We start from the raw sequence: 14,558 nt of genomic DNA, 5'->3' as shown, positions 1-14,558 counted from the left end.
AAACAGCCGTAAAAGCAGAGTTCGCACCGAAACAGGTACGGAACGGCCCCCCCCGGGTACGGTGCATACCCCCATGATAGCAGGGGTACGGTGCGTACCCCTGCAATCATGGGGTGTACGCACCGTACCCCATGTACGATGGGTGTACGCACCGTACCCCATGTGCGATTGGTGTACGCACCGTACCCCATGTACGCTGGGTGTACGCACCGTACCCCATGTACGCCGGGTGTACGCACCGTACACCATGTACTTTGCGTACACCCATCGTACATGGGGTACGGTGCGTACACCCATCGTACATGGGGTACGATGCGTACACCCATCGTACATGGGGTACGGTACGTACATCCATCGTACATGGGGTACGATGCATACACCCATTGTACATGGGGTACGGAGCATACACCCCATGATCGCAGGGGTACACACCGTACACCTGCGATCATGGGGGGTACGGTGTGTATGTGTTTGTGTGCTTTTCCGTACGACTCACCCTTACCTGACGTGGACCGTACGAATCACGTCCTCATACCCCGGTCCGGATCGTACTCGTCGGGTCGTACAGCATGTGTACGAGTCGTACGGCATGTGTACGAGTCGTACGGTTCACGGTTTCAGCCTTGCAATATGTACGGATCGCGACGATTCAGACGGATTCACGGAATACGGATCGTACTACGCGACTCGGACAGACGGGTACGATTTGTACGGAGAGTGCTCCGGATACAAATCGTACGGACGTTTTTTTCCCAGAATCGGAATCGACCCCTTTGTGTCACTACACCATGCGCAGCACGTATATTCTGTCTTAGTTCTCTACACTCTTAGAGGAAAAACTGTTTGAAGTGAAGTCTTTGCCCCTGTGCATCGTGTGCTGCAGGAAAATCCATGTAGTGTTGAACTTGCATGTTTGCAAGTTTTTTTTTCTCAAAGAAGTCTTTCAAGTCACATGGAATATGGTGATTACTCCCCTAGCTGTCAATTTGCATAGGAGCTAATTCGGTGTTAGATTGTTTTTTCTGCCATCGGTTTTGGATGTGCACGACTGGGGCTCTGAGTTCCATGCATTTCTACGCTTCCGTTCAGACTCAGCCTGTCTATTTTAAGACTCCGATATCAGGAAACAACTTTCGTTGTCCTTTTATCCAGCAGTTACGTTTTGGCAACCAGTTTGCCTTGTCTTCACACACCACAGGGTCTCAGGCCCCTTGTCTTCAAATATGTTCCATTTCCTTCCAGTGGAAAATGCACACAAGGTGATGTAACGGATACCCTTTAAAAAAACAAATTTAAGTTCAGCTGGACTGACCACCACCAGGTGTGTCCCACCTTTGCCTTTCTCCTGACCATGACAGCACTGTGTTCAAGGTTGGCCTGATCTTCCATTCTAAGAAGCCTCTTTGATATCGGCAGGAGAGATGGTGTGCACACCTCAAGATGCAGATACAGCGTTCCAATGACACACCCAACATCTTCGGGGATCAGTCTTCTCCCAACATAGAGGAAGTCAAAGAGGCCAGCCCCTCAGGTGTTCTGCTCCACCAACCGTCATTCACCCCAGAGGCCATCTACCCCTATGGCTCTGACTTAGCACCAAGACCAGCAGGCTCCCAGCAACCCCACACCTTCCGGACTTTGAGTAAAGACTTTAGATTGGAGAATGAGTATAGCTGAAATTAAGAGACACACCAGATCTCCCAAAAGACTTTCAATCGAGTTAGAGCAGTCCCCTCAAGGGGTTGGGCATCACGCTCTTCAACAAAGACTCTGCCCTCCAGAGCCCCATTGCTTCCCAGCACTGGTTTGCAATGACCAAAACCCTTAACGCCGACTCCACCCTGGTCACAGGTACTACCTGGGTACCCAGAGCACTTTCAGATATGTAAACTCCCTTGTTGCCTGAGCCATTGGCATTGACAACACCAATGATCCAAGAGCAATTTCGGCACACAATCAGGGCTGAAAGAAATACTGTGGAGGGCCTTGACGAATTGGAGTAACCTATCCTTAAGCACCTTCAGGACAAACTGGATATAAAACAGAAACGTTTTTGATCCATCCCCACACCGTCAAGATTTCCATATGACTGCCTTCCTTGGCATTTGAGATTTTGCCTCAGAAGCGAAAACCCACGTTCGAGGAGGAACTTGCCTTGGTGTTTCCCCCGGTCCCCAAACGCAAGGGCAAGGGTACAAGCACTATCCTCTATGTGCCGCCAATTCCTTCTCTATCTTTTCCTCCACCCCCACACTCCACCTCTTTCATACTACCAGACCCTTTCATTCTGTGGACTTCGACTTCACACCATATGACCTTGCGCCCACTGATGACCTGTTGGACAACAATAATGTAGAGCCTCCAGGGGATCCTGACTGATCACTATCCAGCTAGTCCCTCACACCCAAATGACACAACCACTGCCATGAGGCCATAAAAAGGGATGCAGCCTTCCACAAGATGGCTATGCATATCCTCCACAAGGACAATGATTTCCTTGTGTAGACCATCTCCAAATCATAGCAGACAGTTTAAATTCTGCCCATGCTCAAGGAGATTTTTTAATTGACCACAGACAAAAATAATCTGTTTTCCCCACATTCTTTGGATGACGCGATGGAACGATGCCACAAATCCCAACCTCGTTTGCAGGTGATTCTCGTGTAGCAGGCATCAGAAACTGGGTCCGCACAGCACTTCCCCTATATTCCTGAAGCCGTAGTTACCTTTGCCCAACTCTGTGAGTTTTATGGGCCATGAACCTCATGTATGGGTGGTCAAATCCTTCTGGAGCTCACGAGTTCGGGAGGTCCGCCTTGCCGCCAGTCAAGCCCAGAGGATTTGGATTTTCCCTAGCTGCGACTTCACAACCTCCTCTGGGGACTGTCACTGTGGCTCTGTTCCCGGTAGCGGCGACCCCATCATGATTTCCGACTAGGAGCTGGACTGACATCGCACGGCATCGCTCCTGGCACCGATTAGGACCAGATTAGAGAGAGAGCCCTATTTCACTGAACGGCTCACTGAGGAACACAAATGGAGGGGATCTGAGGATCACTATACCTATATTGACCCCTCGGCAGAGTTGATGGCTGATTACAACTTGTATGAGGACTTGGCTGACGCCAGTAGTCTGGATACCTCATCAGACACTGGCCTCCTCTCTCCTCTCACAGTAGCTACGAAGAAGTGGCATAGGAAATTCTAGAGCCTGGATACCTTCGGAAAAAGGATTTTCTCTTCCACCAGCCTGGCACTACAGTCTGTGAACACTGCGAACTTATTTAGCTGTTATTTCCAAACTGTGTGAAATAGGGTTGCGCAGGTGCTGCCCATGGTCCCTGACAAAGTTCGGGCCATACGCTCCCAAGCTGTTGCTGATGGGTGAGACGCAGCAAAGTTCACAATTGGATTCGGATTCGATACAACGACTCTCTGGGCAGAGCCATAGCTTCTTTGGTGGTGCTTTGACGTCATGCCTGGTTGAGGAATACTGGCTTTTTAGAAGATGTCCAAATCTCGCTCATGGACATGCCCTTTGATGGAACGCGTCTCTTTGGAGTCCAGGTGGATTTGACATTGGAGAGATCCAAGGACAGTAGATCAATTGCTAGGTCACTGGGTCTCCCTGTGACTCAATAATAGCCATTATTCCACCTTATGCCCCTTCTATGGCTATGTTAGGGGCTGTCAGCCATGTACAATCCCCCCTAGCTACCACGGCCAGCAGGCTCAGTCAATTCGTGGCCGTGGCTCCCCCAAGAGAGAAGTTCGCCCAGTCCTCTCCCCACTGCCCTCCCACCCTCATTTGCAATTTTTCTATGCTTCCTCTTGGCATTTCCACTGCCACTCTGGAGTTAACTAATGTGATGGGGGTGGTAACAGCCTATTTGTGGAGGTCATAGGTTCCAGTCTTTCCCTACCTCGATGATTTAGGTATTGAAAGGTGGCGTTCTCCCCAGCAATTGTGTCCCACCTCTAGACTACCTATTATTAATATTATTTATTATTATGAGGTTTTATATAGCGCTAGCCAGACCCAGAGGTATCGGAGCGCTTCACAACCGTTCAAATGCAAAGACCAAACAAACATTCACAGCGAGTACAGTGCAGATATCAGCACATGTGTCAAGAGTCTCGAGACAATATCGGGTATACACTTTGCGTATTGGAGGGAAAGTCAACAGTGTCAATACGTACTCGAAGTACCTTATCAGGATGGCCGTAATCTGAGTATCCCATCCCCATTGGTGGGTATTGTCAAAAGCTCTTCTGTGTCTTCTGCCCTTTTGCTAGGGACCGATCAAGGAAAAGATTTTTGAGTTGCTCTTTGAATTTTGCGACGGAGGAGATAGTTCTTATATGAGGGGGAATAGCGTTCCAGATTTTGGGCGCGTTTCCCGCGAAGGATCGGGCTGCGGTTTTTTGTTTGCGTGCTTTCATTGGGATGAGTAGTGGTGTGTTAGAGCTCCGGAGGGACCTGGTTTGTCCAGCTTTTTTTAGTTTCAAGGCCAAGTATTCGGGTTTGCCTGTGTGAAGGGCTTTGTAGGTGAGGCAGGCTTTTCTGAAACTGGCACGCATTTCAACTGGAAGATATGGTCAAATTTCTTCACTCCTGTGACCATTCTAGCTGCTGCGTTTAGTGTTGTTTTAACCCTTTAGGTGCTGCCGTCGGCCAACGGTCGTCACGGGCACTACCTCCCCAGTGCTGCGTGCGACCGCTGGACGTCCAGTTCAGCACTGGATAATGGACAGCGCAGCACTGGGGAGGTTTGTTTACTAGCTCCTAAGGTGTTAAGGGGGGCAGGTGCACCTTTGCTGAGCCTGGCAGTGTTGCGATCCCATAGTCTAATCTGGATAACAGTGATTGGGTAACTTGTTTAAGGTCCTTGGCTGGGATGAAAGGTTTTATTTTGTTCAATAGCTTTAAGTTCAGGAAGGCGCTCTTTGCCGAGATCTTAATGTGTTTGGTCATGTTCAGTTTCGGGTCTAAAGTGACGCCTAGTGATTTTACAGAATCCGCCAGGGTGATGTTTCCGTCGAGTCTATCGATTGCAGATAGCCATTCTGTAATTTGAGGGTTCTCTTCTTTGTTTGAGATGAGGAGTATTTCAGTCTTGTCCTGATTGAGTTTTAGGTGGTTCCTTGATAGCCAGTGTTGGACTTCTCTTACTACAGTGTACCTTCTACATTCGCTGAGGTTCACTATCAACCTGCCAAAGTCACACCTGACTACCTATCAGACTCTCCCTTTCATCTGAGTTGTTCTGGATACAATGCTGTTTCTGGCTTATCTGCCGGAACAGCGAGTCCAGGATATTTGGGCTACAATTCCGATGTTTCAGCCTCTATCCTGGAGTTCAGTGAGACTGACACTGAGGATGTTGGGTCTCTTTGCCTCTGCATCCTGTTGGTAAAACATGCCCATTGGTATATGCAGGCTCTGCAGTGGGACTTGAAGACTCAGTGGGCACACCATCAGCGAAATCTTTCCAACCTGATCCAGATATCGAACTGAACTGCAAACGACCGGCAGTGGTGAATCACGAACTGCAACTGAGTCAATTGCAGACTTCTCTCTCTTCCCCACCCATAGCTCAAAGAGGTGATAGACGTGTTACTTTTGGATTGCGCCGGCCACCTTAGAGAGGTGGAGATCAGAGGCCTCTCTTCTTTGGCAGAATCTCAGCTCCACATCAGTCGGTTGGAACCAAGTATTGAACGCCTTTCTTCCTTCATTCAATGGAGGGCTAATTTAGGTCTTTACAAACACCACCACCTCATATGGTATTGCAACAAGCGGGGTGGGGTGGGGTCCTGGACCATATGTCAACAGGCTCTGTTCCTCTGAACGTGGCTGGAATGTCAGGACATATTCCTGGTGGTTCAACCTCTAGAGGGCTCATTGAACGCCAGAGCAGACAAACTCGGCTGTCGATGCGTAGCAGTTCGTGAATGACATCTTCATCCAGATGTGGCGCAATGTCTCTTCCGAGACTGGGGGGAGACTTGGTTGGATCTTTTTGCCACCTCCAACAAAATGTAATGTCAGCAGTTCTGCAGGCTTGAGTTAACGAGGCGGCCAAGAGGTATTTTGTCTAAAGTGGAGCTCGGGACTCCTATAATATTGTCTGCCGATACTACTACTACTGTCCAGAATTGTCAAGAAGATCAAGAACGACTAGGGGTATCTTAGGGATTTCAGAGTGGTCATGGAGAGTATGGTATCCCGAACTCCTGAGCCTGAGCATCTGTCCTCCAGGTACCCTGCCCGTTCAAGAGGAACTTCCATCACAGCAACAGGGCAGGGCACTGCACCTGAACCTGCCCACTTTCCACCTTCATGCATTGACATTTAACAGCAACAATTAATGGTGTTTGATCTCCCTCCTGAAGTATGCAATGTCATTCTGGCAGCCATGTGTTCTTCTACCAAAACTGTTTACACCTGCATATGGGACAAGTTTGTGGCATGGTTTGCTTGTAAATCAATTGATCCTCTGTTGGCACCCTTATCTGAAGTTCTCCTCTTAGTTCTATCCTTGGCCCGGCAAGGCTTTGCTTTGAGCCCAATGAAAGGAAATTTGTCTGCCATTTCTGCCTTTATACAGGTGATGGCTCAACCTTCTCTGTTTAAGTCACCTGTTGTGACTAGTTTCCTTTAAGGTTTGCAGCATTTGTTTCCTTCCACACCCTTCATTATGCACCAATGGAATTTGAATTAAGTTCCCCCCTTCCTCATGTGTTCCCCTTTTGAGCCGATGCACAGCTGCCCTCTATGGCTCCCTACAACTAAAGACTCTTCCATATGGTGATATTTGCCACTAAGGTTAGCCTACACGTCATTCTTCCTGGACAAGCTGGTGTTAGAACTCTGGTGTCCTTTTTGCCAAAGGTGGTCCCAACTTTTCACATCGGGCAAACCAGAACCCTCCCTACCTCAGCACCACCTCCAATACTTCCGAAGAAGACGAGAGACTCCAATGCCTGGACCCAAAAGGAAGGTTAGCGTTCTATACTGATTGTACTAAAGAATTGCGGGTTCGACAATCATCTCTTTGTTGGATTTGCAGGGGCAAAGAAAAGGAAGGCCATTCAGAAGAGAGCCATCTCTTGATGGATCATCCTCTTCATTATGATCTGATACACCTTCTTTTTCTGTCAAGACCCTGGGGATTACACTTAATCAACACCTTACCCTTCACTCCCAGATTAGTTCGGTGGTTTCCTCCTGTTTCTTTGCCCTACGCGCTATCCGTAAAATTTCACGGTTCTTTTCCTTTCCAGCCCTCAAATTGATCCTTATGCAATGGTCCTCTCCCGTCTAGACTACGGCAATGTTCTGTACAGAACCAAGCCGCTAGACTAGCCTATGGTCTACCTAAATCGCACCATGTCACCCCTCTCCTCAAATCCCTTCATTGGCTCCCCATTAGAGAATGAGCTCTTTTTAAGATGGGCTGTATGACATTTCAGGCTCTCGCTGGGATGGCCCCGGTTTTTATCAATTCCAAAATTACACCTTACATTCACAGCAGACAATTACGGTCTTCCTCTTTGTCTCTCTTGGTGGTTCCCCGGTTCAGGAAGAGCAAAACGGGTGGCTCGAAGTTTTCTGTTCTTGCTCCTGTGTTCTGGAACTCCTTCCCTTTTTCCATCAGGACGACAGTGTCTTATTTGGAGTTTCGCAGCACGCTGAACACTTTCTTGTTCTCACAGGCTTTTGTGTCCTAAATTAACATTCTCATTGTTTCCCTTTAAGGTCTTGTCCCCTCAGCGCCAAGAAACCGCTAGGTATACGAGCGCTTAATAAAACACTTTCAATTTCAATTATAATGGCTAAGAAACCGTCCCCTCAGGGTTTATGAGCTCATTCCACCAAAGCTACTGCCACAGCCACTGTATTGACTAGTGGAGTTCCGAGCCTGGACATTTGTCAGGGAGCTACATGGGCACCACTGCATACGTTTGTCAAACACTACTGTCGCGACAGTCTGGTTCGGCATAATCGGTCCTCCTGGACTTATTAGTTTAAAACATTCCTCAGACCCACCTCCGGGGAGATATTGCTTCGGTTTCTATTCTAAGGTAAGGAATCTGCAGCTAGAAGTGTCTATCATCTAACCAAGTTACTTACCTTCGATAATACCTTCTCCGGTAGAGACTCTTATCTGACAGTAAATTTCTTACCAATCCCCGCCGTTTGGCCAACGGTGGTCTTGCATAAGAGATCCTCTGGGACTTCACTTTGGCATATTAGTCTCTTTTCCTCAGGTGGCTCCGTGCTTCTGGTGCGGAAAAACAGTCAAGAACTGAGGTCAGCCCGCTGGGGTGGCGTCGCCTTTCTAGGCACTGCACATGTCACTTCTGGCGCAGATGATGCAATGCAACGCAACCAACACCACCTTCCAGCATGCAAGAGGATTAAAAAATTCTGGATCTAGTCTGACGCCTGGTGAATATTCTAAGGTAAGGAATCTGCCGCTAGATAGCGTATCTACCAAATAAGTTGTTACCGAAGGTAAGTTAACTTATCCCCCGCCCAATGAAATATGCCTGTAGAAATTCTCATCTTAGAATAGGCTGTCACAAGAGACATGGAAATATTCTATCAAACAATCAGAACTTTCCACAACATGTCAAAGGAGGAATACGCAGCACGTCTGAATAGAAATCTGACCTGGAGATTAGAAACAAGCCTGCAGACAATGGAGGAGGTGATTCCGAATGCTGACTGTTACAGACAGCAATGCCTTTGCTTATTGGGCCAAAGAAATACATTTAAAAAAAATTCAAAATCTAGAATCTTATCCAACTCCTTCAGTCTTAGGGAAAGAAAAGAATATGGTTGAGGAGACAGAAGTAGGAGATTGGTTCTCAAAACATGAGGTTTAATGTTTAGTGAATAAGGACTCGCCGATTTGTATTTCTATATCCTAGCCAAGATTCACAAAAACGAGTTTCTTCCCCCTGGTCGACTAATAGTTTAATTCATAGGTTCTGTGTTAGAAACATTATCCTGGTTCTGCAATCACTTTGTATGCCACATAGTACTTCTAGGATACTAAGGAACTTTAAACCTGTTCAAAGATACGGGTTTCGACTCAAAGAATAACCTTCTCATAAGTGTGGATACTGAGAGTCTATATAGCAGCTTGCCACAAGCGGATACCTTAACGGTTTTGGAGGAACTCCTGTTTTCTAGGGATTGGAACTATTCCACTCCACAATATGTTCATTTTGGAATACGTAAGATTGACACAGAATTTCTTTGAATTTGAGGTACATTGTTTCTGCAGGTGCAAAGAACATCGATGGGCAATATATTCGCCCCAAGTGTGGCAGGCCTTTAGAACAGAAATAGTACAAACAACCCTTTGTTAACTGAATAAAAGGCATGGATGACATTCTGATTGTGTGGGAAGGTAACCTGGATTCTTAGCCCCCCTGCCCCCCTTTTCCGTGGCATATTTTAAAATTTAGAAATAAAAATAGCAACAAAGAAATTGTATTCTTCATTGGAGGGATACAGTGTATCAGGCAATGCTACATACGTAGCATAAACCAACAAATAAAAACAGCCTACTCATGTTTTACAGCTTCCATCTGAAACCTCTGACACAAAACCTACCTTTTGGGCAGTTCCTACGACTTTGAAGAGCTGTAGCTGAACAGAGGATTTTCACAAACAAGTCGAGACTCTAACCAAAGAACTCAAAGAAAGAAACTACCCAGAGAAGACCATTCAGTAGTCCAGAAAAGAGCACACAATCAGAACAAGGAAGCTCTTCTGGAAAGCCTTCTGAGAAAAAAGGAAGGGGATAGGATGATCTGTGTCACCACATATAACATAGCCTCAAATCACATAAAGAAGACCATCAACAGAAATTGGAGTATTCTGAATTTAGGCAGCACCAGACTAGAGAAGCCTCTCTTTTCACTTAGATGAGGTAGCAATCTGAGGGATCTTCTATCTAATGAGTACAAGACCTAGAAAACAAACACGTAAAGTAGTAGCACCATCTTTGCGATTGAATTTTCTTAGTGTGGTCGGTCACTGCCCATGCGGACATTGCAGTATCTGTAGTCTGATAACACAGTCCAACACAATAGATCTAGGTCTTAAAAAAAAATTGGAAATTAAGAAAACATACCAACTGTTATTCCACACAATTCATTTACCCAATCACTTAGCCATGTAATCTCAGGTATGTATGGTTGACAATGATAAAAACTCTGATTGTGAACATCACAATAATCTGACATTTGGACAAAGCACAACCAATTTGTTGACAGCCGGCTATACAGTTGAGGACCTTAGGTTGGTAGTAATGGAGCAATTACTTCTATATTGCATCAGAAACCCAGATAGACTCCTGTTGGAGAAAGAGTGATGATGGATATATCATCTGTAATCCATTCAACAGGATTAAATGATGAGATAAACATAGGACACAGTCACCCTTCTACGGAACAACTGGTCAGTAGATATAGGTAAGTCCATGGTGTCCCTCTATTGCAGCCAATATCATTGAGAAAGATTGCCATAATATACTGTACATAAGTGGCCCCTTCAAAATGTGTCCCTAAACATGCAAACGCTATATTTATTAGGCCCTGAAGATAGTTGAAATTAATTACCCTTTACCCCAACAGAAATACGGAAACATATTTTGAATGTTAGAATGTCTAAAATAATGCCCTACCGAGATTACCTATGAAGGGTACCTGAAACTACGATCATAATCCTTCTGATTTTTTTATATCAAGAATGGGGTGGAGAGCTATATATTTAAAGAGGCCCTACACCCATGCTCCTCCTAGAATACTGTTGCTTAACACTTAAGAGGGAGTAGTTCCTCGTTAGTAGGAAATGTTGACCCAAAAGCATGACACCCTACCAGGTGTGGGAGGGCATTAAGATCTGACCACTCGGTTCCCTTGTGAACCCGTAGGTTGGCTTTTTGATTTCACCGCACTGTGGGTTGACATTTCTCACCAACGAGGAACTACTCCCCCTTAAGTGTTTAACAATAGTTATTTCATTTACACATAAAGTGAAATGGCAAGAAAAGAAGCTATCCCTGGCACCCAACCATTAAAGTAGCGGCACATCCGTAGACGTACACTGGTCATGTGCTACGGAAGTAAGCAATGTCTGCTATTTATGGCTGAAAAACATTTCCCACGCTAAGAAATGGGGAAAGAGACACCAAGTAGGTTCACTGTTGGGACGAGACCTTTGATAAAGTAAGTGGGGCACGAGGGGTGACTTTGAAGGGCCCTCTAACATGGAGAATCCTTATGTTTTTTACCCTTATGACAATGAGTCCTAATTTCTGTATTAACAGAGTTTGACTACAAGGTCCCTCATGGAGCAGTAGATAGAACGCTTCTATGTAGTGAGAAGGAATATGTCACAATACATATTGCAAGCTGAGTGGAGTGAACAAGATACCTTTGCTAAATTTAAGAATAATACTGTTATACCATACGACAATCTAGTACATGCAGAATACATGTACATTGTGAAATAGCACTTCTTACTGGTTACGCACTTCTCTTGCTCGATGTGTAGTGATCACAGAAACCACATGGAGATATGAAAGGAGATACACACAAAGATATATTATGATGATTTGCTTGGTTAATTATCTCTCTGTCTCTCATGCGAACAGATAAATGCAAATAAATAGACAAAATAGGTCGGTATGTATGGCATTCTCGAATTGGGTGAATTGAGTGTTTCACATTAGAAAGAACACAAATCCGTGTGAGATCCTGACGAAAAGCAGTTAGCCCATAGATGTGTTGGAGTAATGGCTGAAACACGTTGACCCAAGGATTTTAAATTTCCCATTGAGTGTCTCGGCTGGTTTTAACCTTTTTTGTAGTTAACATTAAGTCTCAGGACACCCTAGACAATTTTAATTCTAGGATCCCACATAATAATCAGAGAGCTCCCTTGGTTACCAGGGTTGAGCCCATCCAGATACACTAGGTATCTGAACAAGAACTCTTTGATAAAGAAAGCCAAAGGGAATCCCAGTGCGTGAGAGCCCTTCTAATCCCATAGAGTGGTTCCCTGTAAGCAGGTTAATAGAGATAGGATAAGCACGTAAGGAGTTCCTTCCTATTGTTGTCAGTAGTTAGGATTTGAAAAGGTGAGCAAGCTCTAACATTACTTCTCACTGCCTCTTTGCAATAGAGAGAGTGCAAGCAATCCCCAGTGCTTGTTGCACACACTGGATACAATCTTCCTGCTCCACAACGTCGGGTTCACCCTCAATTCCACCAAATCCCACTTATTACCCTTCAAGTCATCACTAAATACAATCACCAGTAAGCCTATCACAGCCTGAAAAGCATTTCTGCTTTTCAGCAGCTAGTACCTTTTTCTCAGCCGAATCATTAATTCACCTTCAGAACTGTTTTGTGCCTTCTCAGCATGATGGTGTTATTCATCGCCATAGCGCCCCCAAAGTCCAAATCCAAATTCTTCCATTAAAGCTGTGCCTTTCTTCACAGTGGTCACAAGCAGCGGGTCTAATGGAGGATCTATTGTGGGTAAAGGCTAGCGTACATTGCTGTCTGCAGTGGTGGAACAGCAACAACCTGTTGCAGGGAAAGCCCTTTTCTAGATCCCATCCCACAAGTTACCATTACCATACATGCCTCTCAAGCATGTTTGGGAGCACATTTCAGTCTGTCCAGAGTGTGGGACCAGCATAAATAAGGACACTACATCTATTACATCGAGCTTTTAGCAGGTCCTCTCTCCTTCAAAGCCTTGCTTTCACTCATTTGAGGCAAAGTGGTACTCGTAGGAATGGACAGCCAGATCTCCGTGTACTACCTACAAAAGCAGGGCGGCACTCACTCATCCTCTCTCCTTGTTAGCTCAGACCATTTGGCATTAAGCACTCCATCACTGCATTCTCCTCACAGTGGATTACCTTCTTGGGTTGGACAAATACCTTGTGAACTTGTTCTGTGAGATGCACCAAGAAGTCCATGAATGGGAACTCAATCCGCAAGTCCTCCTCGCATACTTCCAGCACTAGGGTACATTTGGGAACCCCTTCCCATTTGCGAATAGGTTACCACCTCCTTCACTGGATTGATTAAATATGAATGTTTTGCATCCGCATTCCGGTCGCAAAACATTCATACATTGCCCTGCGACTCGCTATTAGTAAGGGACGCCCTTGAAACGCCACTTCCTAATACTGATTGACAAACTATTTTGCGAGTCAGTAACCAACTTCCAAAATAGGCTAGGACATGCCAAATGATTCATTTACAGTCACATAAGGCCCGATCCTCCTCTTGCGACCGCTAAAACGTGTTGTCCATGTGGCCAGTAGGCCCCCTACAACATGCTGTCCGGTGTATCATATTATATTTACTCCATTTCCAGAAGTGCGGCTTAGCCTATACTTTTATACGTTTTCATTTAGCCATATAAAGTTGCATACAAAAGGGAACGCTCCTGCCTCTTTTGCATACCAGTAGTGAAGGCTTTCATGGAGGATCTCCAAAAGGTCATTCTTCTGACCTCAGTGTAGAACATCAATGTAGTCCTCGCTAGACTCATGGGTCACCTTGCCAACTCCTCCACTCTTGCTCTGTTCAGTACATTTCCTGAAAAGTGTCTTTTATTGTTGCTGTAATTGATCTCAGACACATTTGTGATAAGCAAGCATGAATCATTTAGGTTTATGAGGACAGGGTAGTACTGAGAACCAACTGTAAGGTTTCCATTTCCTCCTCAACCCAATTGAAATGCTGGTCTTCTTACCACAACCACACTCTGTACCAGAGAGAGCCTTACACACTCTAGACGTTAAACGCTCTGACATGTATTACATTGCCATGACTAAGCTCAGTGAGCCAAATCTTTGTAGCATTCTCCAAACCTCGCAAGGATCAAGCTATATCTAAAGCAGGTATTTCTAGATGGATAGTTCAGTGCATTTAGATCTGCTATCCAAGGGCAAAGTATCCTCCCTCTTACACCCGGGGCACACACTATGTCGAAGAAGACAGTAACTAGGACCTTTCTTCAGAATATTCCCCTGGTTGATCTATGATCTATGTAAAGCCGCCATTTGGTCAAAGCAACATATGTCCACCAAACACTGTGTGGACATCCTTGCTAGACGTCAGGGTGCGGTTGGCCATATGGTGGTATGGTGGTAAGGACTTATTTCAGTCCTCTTTATCATCTGCACGCAAGCCACCGCTCATAGAAGGGTACTGCTGTGAAGTTTATTCAGAGCATGTGTGTCCACGGAAGCACATGCTACGAACCGAAACTGTTACTTATCTAATAAGCAACATAATATTTTAACTCCTTTCACAATATGCTATGTTATGTGTATTCATAAACACACTATCACCCTAGCCCTGCCTGTGGTAAGTTGGTTAATTGAAAAGCCTCGTTTTCAGTGTCTTGGAGAATTAAAGAATAGAGGATGAGGCTCTGATGTAGTGTGTGAGGTCGTTCCACACTCCATACATGTGCATCACACTCTTTCTACTCACCACTTCATGCT

The 14,558-nt window shown here is 45.5% G+C and overlaps 1 protein-coding gene across 2 annotated transcripts in view; it reads left to right on the top strand.

The window, feature by feature from the left end:
* Positions 1-14,558, top strand: part of USP48 (ubiquitin specific peptidase 48) — a 725,601-nt gene that overhangs the window by 582,685 nt on the left and 128,358 nt on the right. The gene's annotated exons all lie outside the window — the stretch shown is intronic.

The sequence above is a fragment of the Lissotriton helveticus genome, chromosome 5_1 (genome assembly GCF_964261635.1).
Source record: "Lissotriton helveticus chromosome 5_1, aLisHel1.1, whole genome shotgun sequence".
NCBI classification, from domain to species: Eukaryota; Metazoa; Chordata; class Amphibia; order Caudata; family Salamandridae; genus Lissotriton; species Lissotriton helveticus.
Note: the sequence above shows the minus strand (reverse complement) of the source record. Positions and strands in the feature narration are given on the sequence as shown.